Source organism: Porites lutea, chromosome 4 (genome assembly GCF_958299795.1).
Source record: "Porites lutea chromosome 4, jaPorLute2.1, whole genome shotgun sequence".
NCBI classification, from domain to species: domain Eukaryota; kingdom Metazoa; phylum Cnidaria; class Anthozoa; order Scleractinia; family Poritidae; genus Porites; species Porites lutea.
The window spans coordinates 18,053,628-18,072,654 of record NC_133204.1 but is presented as its reverse complement, the minus strand read 5'-3'; the positions used below and the strand labels follow the sequence as shown (position 1 = coordinate 18,072,654).

The 19,027-nt window shown below is 37.7% G+C and overlaps 1 long non-coding RNA gene across 1 annotated transcript; it reads right to left on the bottom strand.

The window, feature by feature from the left end:
* Positions 1-3,837: 3,837 nt before the first annotated feature.
* LOC140932742 (uncharacterized) lies at positions 3,838-17,970 on the bottom strand. Its single transcript, XR_012164993.1, has 2 exons — positions 17,557-17,970; positions 3,838-4,737 (listed from the first exon to the last, which is right to left on the bottom strand). It is a non-coding gene; the product is annotated as an uncharacterized lncRNA (long non-coding RNA).
* Between the last annotated feature and the right edge of the window lie 1,057 nt (positions 17,971-19,027).

Here is a 19,027-nt window from a genome sequence, read left to right as displayed (position 1 = left end):
TGAAATGTAAAGATGTTCATGAGTCCATTTATGTTCTTACCATAGACTGTAAAGAAACTGAAACGTGGAAAGTGTCCTTATTCATCCACATGTCAGTCTTTGCGTGGCCATTTCTTTATCATCTATTAGTTTTTCTTGAATACAAGTAAGATCATCTTCTGTACAGGGTATGATAAATCTTTTGTTCCATTTAGTCCCGGGCATTTAGTGGCAAGTCCTTAAGGGAGTCCAATTCCTACTGATTTTCAAATGCATAAATACATTTGTAAAGCGATAAAACGTTTCAAGTGCTTTCAGCTAATGAAGCTCTTTATGCAAACTAGAGTCCAACAAAAGAGACCACTGCTCTTTCTCAGACTAAATTAAAACTACGCAGGTCAGTTTTCCTGTCTTGCAAATATCAAGTCATAAAAAAAAACTTGGAAGATACCCTCACCTGAAGCCAGCCTCAGATAAATCAGCTATGAAAAACATCCTTGCAATAATGTAGACTCTTCATAGCCGGGGAAAAAGCTGGAGTAGGTGTATGATAACTATAGACATACAGGTTGAAACTCTTTAGCCTAGTACAAAATTTTATATGAAAGGGACCAGTCATAATTTAAGTTGGATGGGGGGCGGAGGAGAAATTGTTTTTTTATCCCAAATTATTTCCAGACCCCCGCTAATAGCACCCCTGTTTTTTAGGTACCCCCCCCCCCCCTTCAATCATGTTAAAAGATTTAAGGGCCCCCCTTTCTTATACATAATACCCAAATGGTAATAACAAATAACATTTTCTTTACTTTACCGTTCTTACTCACAGTCACTTCCGAATGTGCCAACTAACAACAGAGAAGCACTTCACACTAAACTGAGAAAGAGATTTGACCTAGAGCCTCTCAAACGTACTGCTTATAGAGCAAGGATATATCAGTGATTGTGTTATAATTGAGATAAGAAAAGCCATCGGCGAAAGGTTAGAGGCCGACAGGACCGCTTCGAGGAAGAAAGAAGATAATCAGCCAAAGCTTACTGCTTTTTATATGAGCAGTCAAGCTCTAACAGCAAAAAACTTGACAGTGACACAGACAGTGAGTCCACATCAACCTCATCTACAAATAATGATTCGGATAGTGAGATTGCATAACATGACTTTATGCATGTAATCATTTGTTAAAATGCCGATGAAATTGTTTCAGTGTTACACAATAATGGATGTTGTGTTAATGCACCTACTATTTGAGCATTAAATCTTTTTGTCAAAATGCTGATTAAATTGTTTTAGTATTACACAATATCGGACTTTGTGTAAAACTGAATCAAAATCAAGTCCTTTAATACTGAAACATCATGCTGCTCAGTAGGGATGCTACTTAAAAGAAACTTGAAGACCCCCCCCCCCCCCCCCAAGGTCATCTTTTGGCATTTTAAGGCCCCCCATATTCGATCCAAAAAAAATTGAAGGCCCCCCAATTTCTCCTCCACCCCCCCCCCCCCCCTCCCCCTCCAACTTAAATTATGACTGGTCCCTAATAATGATTTGCAGGAAAGAACGTGCAACTCTGTGTCGCCAACTATCAACGAAGATATAGAACAACGATGTTAAGTCTAGCTTTTTAGTATTTTTTTCCCTAGGAAAATTGGCATTGTTCTTCATTGTCATTGCATTTGTTCACATCAGTTTTGCGATGCAGCATAAGCTAAGTAGACACTATTAAAATTAGAGCTGTGATAATAAGCCCAAATACATGTACTATTATGGAACTCTTTCAAGGATACAAATATCAACCGCAACAGAAATGCTCAAGGAAAAAAAAATTGCAAGCCAAGACGAAGCTAGTAAAAGACGCAAGATCAGTCGGATTAACTGACTCAAGTACAGAGTGTGGCCTCAGTTTCTGGAGGTGGCCAATGACACTCATGTTCCTTTGTCGCAAGATGCCAGGTAATGCATTTTGTATAAGCCATGATCCTTGGCAGAAATCTGTTTGCTTTCAAATGTTCCAGTTGAAGCAGCAAAAAGCTGAATAGACAATAGAATGTCTACTCTGTTTAATAAATTTATCCAGTACATATTATTTACCTTGATGTCAAAGGAGAGACGCCTTGATAATTGATTTCCTCTTTTTCGAGGATCTCACTAAAATCATTCTTCCTTCACAAATTCCAGATATAACGCGTAAAATTAGCCTAAGATCAACTTGAAGCGTCCTTTTTTTCGAGGAACTGTGATCGAGTTCATGCTATACACAGTAAAATGAAACGAATTCCGATTGACCGAGGCAAACAACGATTCTTAGATTTACATAAGGTATGCTTGATTCCCAGTAGCGGAAATGGACCACTAAAAACACTGATAAGCTTCAGACTGAGTCGTTCCCGGTTCGTAGCTTTTACAACCCATGAGTGTGCAGTCGCTTGACAGCTTGGCTCAAAAGCTTGTGATAAAGAAATAACCGTGTAAGCGAGCAGTATGAATTTAAAGTATTTGTGGCTGATAAGTCATAAAACTTGGTAATTCTGAAATGAAATGGACCAAAGAATATTGAGAGACGAACTCTGAATCTCCAGCCTTCAACGAAGATATATGCAGAGCAATAGAAGTCAAGCAAGCAATTTATTATTTAACATTCAAAGTGCTCTTGGCCGGCCCTCTAAGTTCCTTCTTTAAACTAGCGTCCAACGGAAAAGAGATCCTTAAACTTACTTTTTACGTTCTTGTCATGCAATAATGAAGATGCCTTTGCGCCTTGCCTCAGTGACGCAAGTATCGGATAAATCAGTTATGAAATGCTTTCTTGCAATAATGTTAAGTCTTCATTCCCGGATACAAAGCACCTAAAGGTGTATTTAAGTTTTAAATCGACTAAGATATACAGACTGAGACACCTCCACCACCTTTGAAATAATGTTATGATTGGTAGGAAAGATAAACTCTGAATCTTCAGCCTTTAAAGAAGATATACGAAGAACAATGGAATTTAAGTTTAGTGTTTAACTATTTTTTCGCAGTAAGTTAACAGAGCTCTTGCCATAAGCTTTCGCATTGCCGCCCGTAATATTACATAGCATCAAAATGACGAGATTTAATTCTTCCACGAAGCATTAAAGAGGTGTTCTCCTGGATCATCGTCTGCGCGCTGCTTTAAGAGCTGTGCTAATAGATACGAACGTAAGTCCTGTTGAACTCTGGCAAGAACACTAGACATATAACGAAAAAGAAAGACTCAAACGGGAAAGGCTGGCGAGATCAAATACACCAGACAAAGGCTTTAGATTTAATATAATACAACGTAAGTTGGCTTAAACGGTGTGCTTCAACCGACAACCGTGTGAAACGTATTACATCCTGAAGAAATAAGATTATTTCTCGAACTCAATTTGACCTTACCATTTTCCGTGGACGTAAGAACACAAAATTTATAAATGTTTACTCATATAAAATAATAATAGTCTTCCACATTGTATAATAGAAAATTACAACATCAAAATTCCTTTGTGTTGCGCCGCACGGAAACGTATAAACTGTAATTACGAAACAGAAACATGGAAGCTTTCCTCCTCTCATACAGGTTTTAAAATTGTTCATCTTTTCATTGTTTGGCCAATTCAAGTGCGTTAGTTGTTATAAGCAATTCAGACTCTTCGAGGTCTGCTGAGAACATTCTTTTCATCGAGCGCTCGATAATGGCGGCTTCCAAACGTACGAATGAAATGAAAAAAGTCTCCATCACAATAGATTGCTGTTCTTTCTCAATTCTTGGATTTTAATTTATATACGGTATGACGTCGAACAAGCCAGTTTTCTTTCTTTCTTTTTCGTGGCTTTCCTGACTCAAAAGTATGATAATCAGCCATGAAAATTATTTAGTTCATTTATTTTTCTTTTAATAATTCCCCTCAGCACAAGTCTGGCCTTGCTTGATATCAGTTTGAGGCATTGGCCAGTTTCCTAATTGCTTGATTTGTTGTCATAACATTCCCTGCTATCGGTTTTTAGAATAAAAGACAAGCAATAGGCAAATATATTTAAATACAACCGCCTCTAGCCGCCATCCTGTTCACGGCATAACGATAATGTCCAGTTTTCTCTTTTCCGATCATCAGAAGGGAGCCTTTAAACGAAGATAAAAGAATAACAAATTCCAGATTCAGTACCTAACTGTGGCTTCGCGATGACACCGCCAATAAGACAACATGGACTGGGAGTATTAGACAGCATGGCCAACAATTACCGCTAACGCGTAAGAAAGAAAGAAATGTGAGATAGGACATACCGAAAACTTTATGATAGCGCCAATTTTTTAAGGCCCACTGTAAATATGTGTTTTGTGGCCAAACATACTCCACAGAACGTTCTCACCGAGGAAACATCAGCACTAGTTTGCCAAATCGACTGATTTGCGGCCAAAGCGAAGAGCCTCCCAAAACTCAATGTCACGAGCAGCGTAGTTTGCTAAACATGAATTCAAGCCCCTGCAATAAAGTTTACAAGCGTGTTACACGTAATGTACATTTTAGCAGGACTGCATCACGGGATTAATCCTGAATGTAACACCATATCAAGAAACAAAATGATACTGAATACAGGTGGAAAAACATCTTAGAGGAGCACAGCTACTTTCAAACTGTACGCTTGTAAATCTGTGCTACTTACAGTAAGTAATTATGACTGGCCTTCTTCAACTCCTTTGCCCGATGGAAGAAAGAACTGTCACTTGGTGTGGATTTGTATTTCATCTTCTTGGTGCCAACCTAGCAGAAGGTTTTGAATGAAAATAATTGGATGGAAAACGCTTTAATACACTTAATATAAATATTAAACAATCGACAGCAACAGGTCGCGAGTTGGATGTTAGAGACCTTCTGTAAACATACAAACGTGTGCTGATTTTCGTGAGGAAAAGGTGTGAGGTGCTTTTGTTCCATATTCAAATGCATAACCTTTTGTCAACTGTGCACGTTTTGTTTTGCAATCTTGAACTTGTCCAGGGGAGTGTAATTGGCTTCAAGATGTGCAAAAAATACAGAAACCAACAAGAAACTTGCAAAGCTCTCCCCCTTCATCAACCTCTTAGTCTTCAAAGAAAACGATTACTCTTATTACTACTTTCTATACCCTTGGAGAAAAGTGTTATAAAAATTGTTATCGAAGAAATCAACCAAATCTTAGATGGGAATCTTTTTTAACAAAATAGCAGTTACAAATTAGGTACTCATCGTAATACGACATCCCGAAGTGTGTTTTCCTTCAAATACTTCTTTCACTCATGATAGTTCTTCACCAATAAAAAGGCCTATCTTAGACTTGTCCAACTAACAAGTTTAACGTTATTTCTTATTAAATTAACCGAAAGATATGATATGTTGTGCAAATATGTATGAGTTTGAGATGTGAAATGTAGAAACAGTTCTCAGACCTTTTATTTTCTTTGCATAGACTACTCGATTTGTGCCTGTCAGTATTAGTCAGTCGACGCCGATGCTATTGTTTAGGACAATTAAATATTAAAATAAATTCTGTTCTTTTTTCGCCTTTGCGCCCTGCATAACTGCCCAAGCAAACAATACGTGATACTAGCAGTTAAATAAATTTGATTTTAAGACGAGCAAATAAGAAACTTGCAAAGAGGATGTCCTCATCTAGTACATGTTCTTTACTTGCCAGTATTTTCGCATTCATTAATTTCTCTTAAACACAAATCAATTCCCTCACGTGAGGTAACTCTCTGTGGGTATAAAACTTTCCACGCATTTACTAGTACAAGGTCACTCAGGAAATCAAATGGCCACTGCTTTTCAAATGTATACATCAAGCGATGAAAAGTGATCTCCTATCGAACAGAAACGTCTCATAGACGCCAGTAATGACCGCTTGCAAGCGTACGAATAAACTGATAAAAATTTCGAAGTGCTTCCCTGTTTAAGTGAAAGTTATCTGGTACTATCTTTTGAATAAGCCATGATCCTTGGCGGGAATCAGTGGCTGCTTTCCAATTTTACAAATGAATCTACACAAAAGTGAATAGACAATTAATGCTATGAACAGTTGGCTGAATAAATTTGTCCACCACACACCATTATCCTTGAACTAAAATGCCTGATGTCAACAGAGATGCGTTAAAAACTGATCATCTCTCTATCAAACAGCGCACTAAAATCATTGTTGTTCTTTCAGCAACTACCTTATATCTAATACAAAGGCGGTTTTGGTTAAAAGATGAAATTTAAGCGTGTGGAAAGTATAAGTTGCCCAAGGGATAACATCATTCTTTAGATTGAAATTTTTACCATATGATTTTCCGTGGAGATTAGGATAGAAATATATATGGTTCCTAATGTCAAACAGTTAGCCTTGAACAGTGCAAAATGGAAATATCTCTCACAACAAAATTCGCTTGTGCTGCGCAGATGAGAAGTGCGAATTAAGAAACCGAAACACAGAAGCTTTGTCAACTCAGTCAGGTCTTTAACTTTGCTTGGCCATTCCGCCAAAACAAATCAGATTGTTTCAGTAAAAGCGATCTGCTGTCGAACAGAATTAGTTTTTGCATAAATTCATCGATGCCCATAATGGCCACTAACAAACGTACGAACAAAGTTCTTAACCTGTTCGAGTCCCCAACATAATTAAAATTACGTCCAATACAATGTATATGTGTCATGCAGGAAAGTTTTCCTTTTCTCATTTGGCTTTTCTGATGTAAATCTGACACAATCAACCAAGAGTTTTATTTATTTATTTTCATTCATTTATCCATTTATTTATATATTCATTATTTCCTTTAACATAATTTAGTGCTCGTGAGGTGTTTTGTTGTATTACATCAGTTGCCACAAAAATATACACATTGAAGCTCTGTCACTGCTTATCCATAAACAACATGTCTAAAACCTGATACAGAATAATTTACTAGAAAGATTTAAGGCATGGATTGCATATAGGGAGACTTGCCACTAAAATTACATTTAAGGTCTATCTAAATTTATAATTGCAAGAGTTTTTTCCGCTTCCAGATTCGTAATGTTATCGCTATTTCAACTATTTATATCAGTTTTGCCTTCCTCTAATATTAAGGCATTATCAAAATGACGATAGGTGCACCATTGTCTCCGGTAACACGCTCTGAAAGCTGAAAATAAGCACTTCTTCAGGCATTGAACGCATGGGAGGGAAATTCGCACATATCGCAAACTGTAATGATTGAAGACAACAGACTCGCAAGATGGCAGATGCTCGGTTAAGACTTTAAACAAAGCCAGAGTTGTAGGTTGATATGTTGTGCATGATCAGTCAGTCTAACCATAGATATCCTGTCAAATTCACTCAAGGTTGTTGCAGTAACAAGCGTGTTGATCTGTAGCATGATTTTACTTCCCTGTACCAGAACATGCCATTATCTTGGGGGAAGATCAATGACTGCTTTTAAATTTCAAAATTAACCAATACAGACATGAATAAACAATGTCTGCTCTTTGCCCACTACATTCGTGCAAGATAATTACTAGGCTTGTATATAGTACTGCCCTCAATTCGGGCTTTGCAAATCAAGTTTCACACAAAGCTAGGGGAAAAATGTCAGTCCATCAACCGTAATTCATGCCACTTATGGTATTAATTCATTTTCTGTAAAGTATAAAAAAATGTGTTGTGCAAAGAAAAGACGAGTGAGAATTGTTCTCACCTTATTTATCAGTCAAATATACTTTCACAAATTTGATAGCAAAGTAAGTACTATATGCTCTTTATGCTATAAAGGTCTAAGATCCATTTTTCAGCATAGACAGCAGAACATTACTTCCCACTTGTGGACAAGGGCACTTTCACATTGTGGAGGCAGTAGAGGTAAGCCTGTCGTAGTGTAGAAAATCTGGACCAAGCCGTCAAAAGCAAGATTAGAAGTCTTATAACAAACACATTTGCACCTTTTCAAGAAGGGTAAAATGCGGACAATCCAAGAAAGCTAATTAGAACTAATGGCTATCAAGCTATGTACATAAAACGTTGTGCCCGCAAACAACCGTGTGGCCACCACCAATTGCCACCTTACTTTCAGAAAAGTTATTCACGTGTACTAAAGAAAACGCAAAAGAAAACCGTCTGCAAATGGTAAACTCATTTATTTAAAAGTTTTGAAATATTTTTAACAGATATGAAAATGTTTAATGAAAGGAAAAAGGTTTGGAACCAACTAAATTATGCTGCAGCCGAAACAAATGAAGCAAATATACACCTCGATACGCCGAGGTGTTGCTAAACACAAGTTTCTAGAAGCTTTATTTGTGGTCGTTTAATCGTCACTGCCGTTTGTTAGAATAAGTGACAGGCAATATTCAACGCACGATTGCTGTTTCTTTCTGTGACCTTTTTAGGCAAATTCTCAGTGCGAATGAAACCGCAGAGAATTATCTACAGAAATACATACGGCTCCTAATGTCACACAGTTAGCGTTGAACAGTTCGGTTTTCCCAATATCGGAAACTAAACCTTAAAAGAATCATAAAAAAATGATTGAGACAAGATTCGACACCAAACAGCGACGTAACGATCACACAGTGACAAAACAACGTGGACGCGAAGTAAAACACAACATAACCACAAAATATTGCTACTGCAAAAGACAGAAAAGGATGTGGATACCTTCGGACTTATCTTGCAGAAGCGCCAGTTTTCGAGGCCCGATGCATCTGTGTTTCGTTGCCAAACAACACTGCTCCACCAAAATTTCACCGCACGTGATCATAAGCATTCGTTTGCCCCATCGCTAGATTTAGGGCCATGAGTAGATTTCCCAAAATTAAACAATTCAAGCAGCATTCAGTTTCCTGAACAAGGATAAAACCCTAACAAGGTTTGACTACGTGTTTTACGCAAGGCATATTTGAGCTTAGTTGACTGGGTCACGAGATCTATTACTTAATAAGATGCTTTCGCGATGAACAGAATGACACTAAAGCAGGAAAATCTACGTGGACTAACATGTATAAGAATCTAAGAGCACCACAGCTACTTTCAGTACTTTTTGTACTAACAAGAACAACTATCAAGTGGTCATTACTGAGCTTCTCCGACTCCCTTGCCCGATAGAAGGAATTGTCACTTGGTGTTGCTTCGTATTTCACAATCGTAGTGCCCCCCTAATGGAAAGTTTTGACTGAAAATCATTGCATGAAAAAAACGCTTTAATTTACAGTGAATATTAATCCAACACCTGCAAGCTTAAAACAGATTTGAGAGCAACACAGGAAGCGTAGAATTGAACAGGTCGAGACTCAGATGTCAGAGCCCCATCTTCCCGACATAAATTCTATTCATGTCCGCTGACTTGCATGAGAAAAAGGTGAAAAGTGCTTATCGTCTTTCTTTAGAAAAAATAATCTTTTGTCAACTGAGCACCTTTTCTTGTGCATTCATGAGCTCATCCAGAGCCATAATTGCACGAGTGAAACTGACCACTAGATTTGTAATAACAACGAGACCAAGCGAAATAGACCTGCAAGGCTCTGTCCGTCCATCAAGCAGTAAGCAAGTCTTCAATATAAGTTAGTAAGTTATTACTCTTATAACTACTTTTTAAACCCCTGGAAAAACGTATATCCACAGGAGTGCCGTAGAAATCAAGCAAGGATTACAAGGGAATGATTCTAAACCACTGTTATCATCATAATAAGATATCCCGAAGCATGTTCTTTTACGATCGATAACCCTTTAGCAGTGCAGATGCATGCCTCTCTTTGACTAGTCCAACTACAAATATAACTTTAAAATTTCTTTTATACGCTAAATGTACCGAAGGAGATGTCATCTCGTGCAAATTTGTCTGATTGCTAAAACGTAGAAACACCTCTAAATCCTTTAAGTTCACTACATTATATAGACTGCTGATTTTGCAATCATTAATGCAATCAATTTCGTTAGTCTATTGTTTCCAACAGTTGAAGTTGAGAATCATTATCTTCTTCTCTGGCCTTCTGCGCTTTGCACAATTGCCACAACTAACAGACGGTGATAATTGGAGTAAATACCTCGGACTTTCAGACGTGCAAGCAAAGTAACAGAAAAGTGGAGAGTATCCTTATCTAACAACAGGTCTTGACATTTAAGAGATGTTCTTTAGGTGGCCCGTGTAGCTCTTTCTACAAAATAGACTACTTTCTTTCCTCAGTCGATCCTTGGACTTCTTTCCGCTTTATGTGCAAATATCAAACGACACGAAGGTCACCTGAAGCAAGTTTCAGATAAATCAGCTGTGGAGTCAAATGTTTCCAATAATAGAAAATTCTTCATACCCGAAAAGAAAGTACCTTCAGGTGTATTAAGGTAATAGCCAACCAAAGATTTCATATCATTACTTCTGTTCATTTTACTTTCGCGATGCAGTAACATTAGATAGAAACAAAATGACGGTGGAAATAGTTCTGCGAAGAGGAATCATAACGTCTTTGTCCTGCATCATCCCTTCCCACAGCACGCCTTTTAAGTTCAGGGATAATTACTTTAATGGACATGTACCGGATACATTTATTCAACAAACTGGAAATGGCATTGTCTACTCAGGTTTGTGTTGCTTCATTTCTGAGCTTGGAAGGCAAATATAGATTTTCGCCAAAGATCATGGCTTACATGAAATACCTTAGGAATATGTATGCTTGTGTCACTTAGACTGGTCTCGCGTCTTTCGTCTTTCAGTTTCAGTTTCGTCTAGTGTCTTTCAGCGTGCAGCTCTTAACATTTGATCAGCTTTCCTTTGCTTCACAGGTTATAGTGAGTTGTTCTTCCTAAGTGTTCAAGTGATCTGCTGTCAATTGGGAACGTTTCTTCCATAAGCTTATCGAGTGCAACAACGGCTTCTAAATGTACGAATGATTTCATAAAGTGTGCTTCAGTGTATTATTGTCTCCAACCTAATATATTTCTGTCCTTTACCGATCCTTCGATGAAGGTTATGTCTTATACGATGACGCACAAGCCAGTTTTCGTTCTTTTTGGCGAGGTGTTGGCGAAGATGGCTCATAAGGTGTGATTCAGTGTTAAATCTGTTGACCCAAAAAAAAAGACACGCTGAGGCTCTGTCCTTTGCATATCCAAAAACAACAAGTCTGCCTAAACCTGATATGGAATAATATATTAGAATGATTTAGGCCGAATGAGCTACATACAAGAAGACCTGTATTGCCATTTAAGTGTCATTGTCTGAGAAAGTGTTCCAGGGGCCAAAAGTTGTGGTCAACCGATTTGGCTGAAACTTGGCACAGAAGTTAGGTATAATGAGATATTTCAAAAGCCGCTTTAGCTCACTTCTCTGAGTTTTAGTTTTGGAGTTACAGTGGGGGTCTCATTTTTTGCCCTTTGAGCACCAAAAATCCAGCCTTCCAGGGGGCATTTTGAAAGTGTGATAAGACCCCACTGGTAAATTGTGCTGCCAAATGAATTTGACCATGAACTCTACTATAATAGAGCTTTCAGTTCATGCATGTAACTTTGTCCTCAAGGTATTGCATAGAGAGGAGCCTGGGGCTAGAGTTTGGCCAAAATTGATGTTAAAATTACAACCCAAAATAGCCATTTTTCAAAATTTCACTTTATTAACCTGCCTTCTTGCATAACTTCCAAACCTATACCACTGTTTACTTTGGTCACCCAGTTATCAAAATCAGTTGAGAAAAATTTGGCTTATTATGGTTTATTGAATTTTTGGAACAAACACTTCATGCCCCTCTAAGGCGATGCAAAATGGAATTTTGAGCCTAATTCAGGCCATTAACAAACCAAATTGTTAACAAGAAGCCCTTATTCTGTATTTGGTAAGTGAAAATGAATTGTCAAAGCCAAATCAGTTTTGTTGTTTAGAAATACACCGATTCTTACCTTAAAATTGATCTAAAACGGGCCTCTGATTAGCGCAACAAACACATAATTTAGCAAAACAAAGGTGATTTTATTTTTTGAAAACCTAATAACCACCATAGAACACAAATGATGATGTTCTGATGTACATATAATAATCTTTTTACAAGATGCTTAAATTTTTCTTTGATTTATAGTCAGTTTCACGTCATATTTCTAAGCATTACTCCAAGCATGGAAAGTCTCCATATTTTGTCGGGCCCATTTTTTTACATTTTTACCAGATAAATTTAGCTTATCAAAAGGTTCGTTAACATATAATCTTTGTCTGACTTTGTAATAGCCTGAATAGTTTTTTTAAATACCCATCAGCAAAGGAGCATGACCATACATACGTAGATGACACAGGCATATACCAGCTTCAGTGAGCAGTATCGAGCGAGGTGAACTGTGATTTTCCAAGTCCTTTAGAGCTGAAAAAATGAAACCTTCCATCCACGGTTAGGAGAGCTCGATAAAAAAAGCTTGTTTTGCTTTTATAAAGAAAATAACCCAAACAAAGCCCTGCATTGAGATGATGCACTTGTTATTACATCAAGTTAGCTGGCCCGCCATTTTGGACTTGAAAAGTGTGGGAACTGGACCGAGTTCCCGTCCAATCCTTCTCCCGTTTCGTGGGAATTTTTTCTGTTTTTCATGTGTGTTTTTCATGTGGGTGTGTAAAGCCATCTGTTTCATGATAATTTTATTTTTGATGGCACTTTATTCCTTTGGAGGGGAAAATGGCCAGTGCGGTGTCACGTCATGGGCTGTGCAAGAAACAGGAATGCTTCCTTTGTTGTCTTGCTGTAGAGGGATTCAGGTGCGTCCGGGGAAGAAGAGGAAGAACTGGCGATGCCAAAGCTACAGGTGATTCAAAAGATCAGTTAGGGATCATAAACGCACACAAATGATTTTTATCGCAGTTTATTTGCTTGAAGAAAGACTGGAATGATATATAATTTACGATATTGTCTTCTCAAATTGTTTGTTCACATGGTTGATTGATTCCCATGTTAATTTCCTGGGTCCTTACGAAGAGCACTAAACATTCAACAAACTCATCGCAGAAATATCTTTATCACGTGGGCACGCTTATCAAGCAATGCTAAGTTTGGCAATGCACAATTTGAGCCAGCTTGTATTGAAACTCCACCAGTCTCCTTTATTTGCCTGTTTCGTCGAAGACAAGTCAACTTAAAATAGGCTTAGCTACAAAATTCCGTAGGAATTGTTTTGGAAATTTTAGACACGAAAAAGAATTTTAGAAAATCTCAAGAATATTAGAAAAAAATTGACAAATACTAGAACTTAAATAGCAGTATATATAGGAGAATACTGAATAGCAACACTTCACAGGCAGAAACGTTGAAAAACCGTTTTTATATTTCTGTATTCCTACCAACCAAGAGAGGGCTCAGTCCACCCACATGCTACAACAGTGTCTAGAGTACTGTTCACTGAGCACAACAAATCAGCAGTTTTTCATCAGAGTCATCTACACTACAACTAATCAGCGGTTATTCACCAAAAGAGGCCCTCGCTATCCAAAAAAAATTAAAATTTTGTGGGTTTTTTTAGGGAATTTTAGAGAGTTTTAGCAGATAACACTCTTATTTAGGTATATTTTTTCATTATTCTTTTAACTGAATAGTTAACATTATTCTAAATAATTTTTTAATTAAATAATGAAACAATTTTTTGTGCAAATATACACAAATCTTCCGCGCTCTTCCAGAACAATTCAGAGTCAGTTCCCATTCCAAGCAAATCCAATAATATCAACTAATTCGGTCGATTTTGCGACGACGTTTTAGTGACATTTTTTCCCTGAAAATGTCAATTTCATCGAAAAACTTAGATGCAGCATGTTTGCAAAGATCTTCGACGAAAAGGGTAAATAATGGCATTGTGCATTGCAAGATAAACGTGTGCACGTGACAAGCTTAATGTAAACAAGCAGCTGTATTCCTATCAACCAAGACAGGGCTCAGTCCACCCAGACCCAGATTTGTCTAGATTATCGTACTTTTTTTTTTTTGGACAAATTTGATGAATGTTTAGTGCTCTTCCTAAGGACCCAGGATATTAACATGGGAATCAATCAACCATAAACAAACAATTTGAGACGACAATATCGTAAACTACACATCGTCGTCTCTAAATCTCTCTTCAGTCAGAAGAGTCCCCTAGATCACGATAAAAGCCATTTGTGCGCGTATATAATCCCTAACTGATATTTTGAATCACCTGTAGCTTTGACATCACCAGTTCTTCCTCTTCTTGCCCGGACACACCTGAACCCTTCTACTTGTGCTTTAACCATGCAGTCATGTCACTATGGCAAGACAACAAAGGAAGCATTCCTGTTTCTTGCTCAGCCCATGACGTGACACCGCACTGGTCATTTACCCCTCCAAAGGAATAAAGTGCCATCGAAAATAAAATTATCCTGAAACAGATCCCTTCCAGAATTTCCAACACACCTGACGAAAAACAGAAAAAATTCCTGCAAAACGGGAGAAGGATTGGACGGGAACTCGGTCCAGTCCCCACACTCTTCAAGTCCAAAATGGCGGGCCAGCTAACTTGATGTAATAACAAGTGCATCATCTCAATGCAAGGCTTTGTTTCGGTTATTTTCTTTATAACAGCAAAACAAGCTTTTTGTTATCCAGCTCTCCTAACCGTGGATGAATGGTTTCATTGTTTCAGCTCTAAAGGACTCGGAAAATCAAAGTTCACCTCGATACTGCTCACCGAAGCTCGTATATGTCTGTGTAATCTATGTATGTATTGTCATGCTTCTTTGCTGATGGGTATTTAAAACAACTATTCAGGCTATTACAAGGTCAGACGAAGATTATATGTTAACGAACCTTTTGATAAGCTAAATTTATCTGGTAAAAATATAAAAAAAAGGGCCTGACAAAATATGGAGACTTTCCATGCTTGGAGTAATGCTTAGAAATATGACGTGAAACTGACTATAAATCAAAGAAAAATTTAAGCATCTTGTAAAAGATTGTTATATGTACATCAGAATATCATCATTTGTGTTCTATGGTGGTTACTAGGTTTTCAAAAAATAAAATCACCTTTGTTTTGCTAAATTATGTGTTTGTTGCGCTAATCAGAGGCCCGTTTTAGATCAATTTTAAGGTAAGAATCGGTGTATTTCTAAACAACAAAACTGATTTGGCTTTGACAATTCATTTTCACTTACCAAATACAGAATAAGGGCTTCTTGTTAACAATTTGGTTTGCTTATGGCCTGAATTAGGCTCAAAATTCCATTTTGCATCGCCTTAGAGGGGCATGAAGTGTTTGTTCCAAAAATTCAATAAACCATAATAAGCCAAATTTTTCTCAACTGATTTTGATAACTGGGTGACTATAGTAAACAGTTGCATAGGTTTGGAAGTTATGCAAGAAGGCAGGTTAATAAAGTGAAATTTTGAAAAATGGCTATTTTGGGTTGTAATTTTAACATCAATTTTGGCCAAACTCTAGCCCCAGGCTCCTCTCTATGCAATTCCTTGAGGACAAAGTTACATGCATGAACTGAAAGCTCTGTTATAGTAGAGTTCATGGTCAAATTCATTTGGCAGCACAATTTACCAGTGGGGTCTTATCACACTTTCAAAATGCCCCCTGGAAGACGGGATTTTTGGTGCTCAAAGGGCGAAAAATGAGACCCTCCCTGTAACTCCAAAACTAAAACTCAGAGAAGTGAGCCAAAGTGGCTTTTAAAATATCTCATTATACCCAACTTCTGTGCCAAGTTTCAGCCAAATCGGTTGACCACAACTTTTGGCCCCTGGAACACTTTCTCAGACAATGACACTTAAGGCGAATTATCGTGCTTCTATTACAATCGCTTCAGGTGCCCGTGATATTTAGGGAATATCACAATGACGATTGAATTAAGCTCGAAGCTTAACCACCTTTCGAAGGTTGATAATAATCATAAATGCATCTCGAACACATGGAAGAAGATTCAAACATACCAGAAACGGAGATACTTTGAAGAAAAAATGGCTCAGGGGAGAAAATACTGGTTTAAAGCTACCCAAACAAACAAAAGGAGTTTCCGTTGGTAGGTTCGAATCAAGGGCAACCAAAGACTGTTTAGTGTGAAATATCTGTTCGGCGAAGCAAATATGGCCTAGAATTTTCTATTACTTGAGGACGGCTAAGATTTCTAGATGACTGTTCCACTCATGTACAGTTTTCGAAGCTAATATCTAGTAGAATCCCTACAATTTTCTCAAGTTTAATTTTCACATTTCACTTCCCAAGTTAGGCTATTTTCGTAGAGAAAAGGAAACCTAAAATTTTCGGACTCAAAAATGCAATGGAGAGAGAAATCAGAAAATGTCTCACTTTCGTAACCCGTCAAATTGCACCTAAAATTTTCGAAAAAATAATATTAACGCCCTTGTAATTTCGAAAAGACTCAAGTTTCCCTAGGATGGCCGAACAGATACAAATAATATTCTATAGCGCCGCTTATAATGCATTTCTAGACATCTAAAAGTACTCCGGATAGCCTAATAAGTGTTATCAATGCATTTAAGAGGAAACCGTCCTTGGGTACCCCTGAGTGCATAATAGATAAAAACCTCTTCACGAAAACGTATAAGATGTGTGCATCAAAAACAGTTCTAGAAAATTTCCTCATCTCAGATTTTAAGATTGATCAGCTTTGCTTTGCTTGGCCAATTTTAGTGCATTCATTAGTTGTTTTCTACTACAAACGAGATTCCTCTGGTAAAAGTGATCCTCTGTTGATTGAATAAGTTTCTTACATAAATTCATCGGGTGCAAAATTGGCCGCCTCCAATTGTACGACTGAAGTGTTAACTTTAGGTTAATGCTCCATCAGAATAAATATCTCTCCTTTCTTGAACCTTGGACTAAACGTATGTCTGATATGATGTCCTATAAGCCACTTTGCTTTCTTTCTTTTGGCATTCCTGATGCAAATCATTCAAATTCAGCCGATGAGTTTATTTAATTCATACACTTCTCTCGGTATAGCCCATGCTTGTTGTTATTGAAGAAAATTTATAGGGCTATTCAAGTAAGAGTTTCCGCTGGTACGTTCGTATTGTTATCGGCATTACAGCTATGTATAATGTTTCAACCTCCCAATAATATGATGGTAGCATGACAGTGGCGATAGGCCTATTACTTTTCAGAGCACGCTTCGAAGGCTGCGTATAGACCCCCTACTGGAGTCTTTTTTACCACTGAGCGATCTACCAACGCGTTGGTAGTCAAAACAAAGCTAGTATATGACAGAAAAGAGTTACTAAAACACTCGCAGTAGGCTGATTTCAGCTAAAACCGTTTTGAAAACGAAGTTCACAGGTGGTCAGTGCATAAGTTTTCACAGGTCTTTCAGTTTGCTTAAGGTTTGCTTCGCTTCATCAATTGTATTCCAGAAACCTTTCGCACCAAATTTTGAAATATCGCAAAAGGAGGGAAAGTAACAGCCCTTATTTCGCAACAAATAGTAAAAAAAAGAATTAAATATAAGGTATTAAATCGAGCAGTGCACGTTTTCAGGGTTTTCACGCTGTAATCGCGTTAAATATGGCGACCAAGAAGTGAATTAAATACAAGAAACACATCCAAGCCTTTCTACCATTTGTACCTGTCTGTAAGCAATTGGTACATACCTAGAGCAGGCGCTTGGACTTTAATTTATTCAACTGACTTCTCCTCAGGTTCCCCAGGACTCAAAACACTGAAACAAATGAACCGTAGTTAATTAAACAAAGCGATCCCTCGGTATTGATGTGGCACATGCAAATGGCTCAAACCAAACGAACAGACCTTTTCACCAATGGAGTCATTTTAAAACTACCATTAGAATTTTTTCTCTTTCCCTCCTATTCAAATTCATGTGCCCAGGTGACAAGCCTAATTTGGGCACAGAAAACGAAATCCTGAAGCACTCTGGTTACTGAAGCGTAATCGACTGTAAAATGACGCCGTGATGAAAACGGGCTTTACACGTTCTGTTCTAAGAATTGCCTTTTTACCTGTTGTATTTAGCTGTGTGAACAGCTGGGGAAAACCAGTACGCACTTCGTAAACACTGCAATTTAAAAAAGCTTATCCTTTAAAATGTGCTTTCGCAAACTGACATAGTCATTCAGCGGCAGTGGTGTGGGTTTAGATTAAGGTGTGGGTGGTTGGTGGGGGATTGTTTTGCACAATGTCTGCTTTGACAGCAGCAATCGTGGCAAAAAGAATCCAACAATAGATTAATATGTCTTATATTATTCGACAAATTTGCTTACCAGTTAAAAACCAGATTTCAGCTGCATGTTCAACTGTGAAAATATTATTCCAGTAAGACTGCGTAGCCCTCCTCGTTTGCGATTATGGTTTATTAAGTTGCATGCAAACGAAAGGTCACGAGTTCATAAACTTAGAATGGCGGCAGTCGAAAAATTGATCTGGAACTGGGCAGGAGGGAAGGGGGATTGCTCAAAAGATTTACAGGGACTAAAAGGTACCATATTCGGTATTTCATCGCTGATTTAGTCTGTTTGGTCAATTAAGATAGCCTTAAATTTATCTTTTCATCCATGCTTCCTTACCGCTGTTCTGCTTGTCTAGTCTACGGCTTGAGGTGTTATTTTATTGGTGTTTAAGGCGGTTCTCTGACCAATCAGAAAAGTGCACCTTATCCTATCGGTTTTGTACTGCAATCAGTGAATCCTTGAAACATTTTTTTTTTTCGCTATTTGTATTTTAATGACGATTTTTAATTTCGTTTTTCTTGTTTTTTTGTTTTTATTAATGTAATTCTATATTCTTAATGTAAAGAATATTACTCTGAGATGCATAGACCGTATGAATGCCAGCCTGTTTAAATAGTTTTACTTTTAACTTGACATTACTTTTCATTACACCCGATAAGATAGACCCCCACAAAAACGTAAAAATATTGCATTTACGTACCCTTTGGAAAAGTAATACTATGTAGATATCTGCTGTATTCAAAGGCATAATGTCGTTTTACCTGAGGAATGATTTATTGCAAAAGCCACTTATTTTTCGCTGATGCTAACTTCAAAAGATAATTTATAGGGTGGGCGCACGTGTGATAAGGCAATATTGGGAAAGTCCGTAATACAG